This window comes from Aulonocara stuartgranti (genome assembly GCF_965226115.1).
Source record: "Aulonocara stuartgranti genome assembly, chromosome: 22".
NCBI lineage: Eukaryota > Metazoa > Chordata > Actinopteri > Cichliformes > Cichlidae > Aulonocara > Aulonocara stuartgranti.
The window spans coordinates 30,960,321-30,961,036 of NC_138957.1; positions in this window are offsets into that span (position 1 = coordinate 30,960,321).

Genomic DNA, 716 nt, shown 5'->3' on the forward strand with positions numbered 1-716 from the left:
TCAGCACACCTGAATCAAATGATTAGTTCATTACCAGGCCTCTGGAGAACTACAAGACATGTTGAGGAGGTCATTTAGCCACTTGAATCAGCTGTGTTGGATCAAGGACACATCTAAAACCTGCAGGACATCAGCCCTTGAGGCCTGGAGTTGCCCACCCCTGTGATAGTGTGATGTTGTGGGGCTAATGCAAAACACACCAGCAAGTCCACCTCTCAAAGTCTAAAAAAGAAAAAAAAAAAGGTCCTGGATGGCTGAATTAGAATAATTCTGCAAACAACAGTGGGCCAAAATTCCTCCACAGTGATGGAGTTATCGCAAATACTTTATTGCAGTTCTTGCTGCCAAGGGTGGCGCTATCAGTTATCAGTTATTATGTTTCCATGGTTCTAGGGTGGATTGGATAATTCTTTCCCTTCGTAAATTCAATCATCTTTTAAAAAATTGCTTTTGCATTTACTCAGGTTATCTTTGTCTAATATTAAAATTAGCTTGACAAGGAAAATGTAAGCGTGATAAATATGACCCCTTCAAGAAGGGGGCCAAATATTCATTCACACCACTTATATTTATAAGTGCTTTTCACAGACAAGACTCACGAAAAGCCAGTCAATCAATCAATACTTTACACTTATTCCTTTTATACAATTAATGCAACGCAAAGTTTTGTACACATTAAAAGCAGAAAATAAACAAAAATACAAACACATGCATAC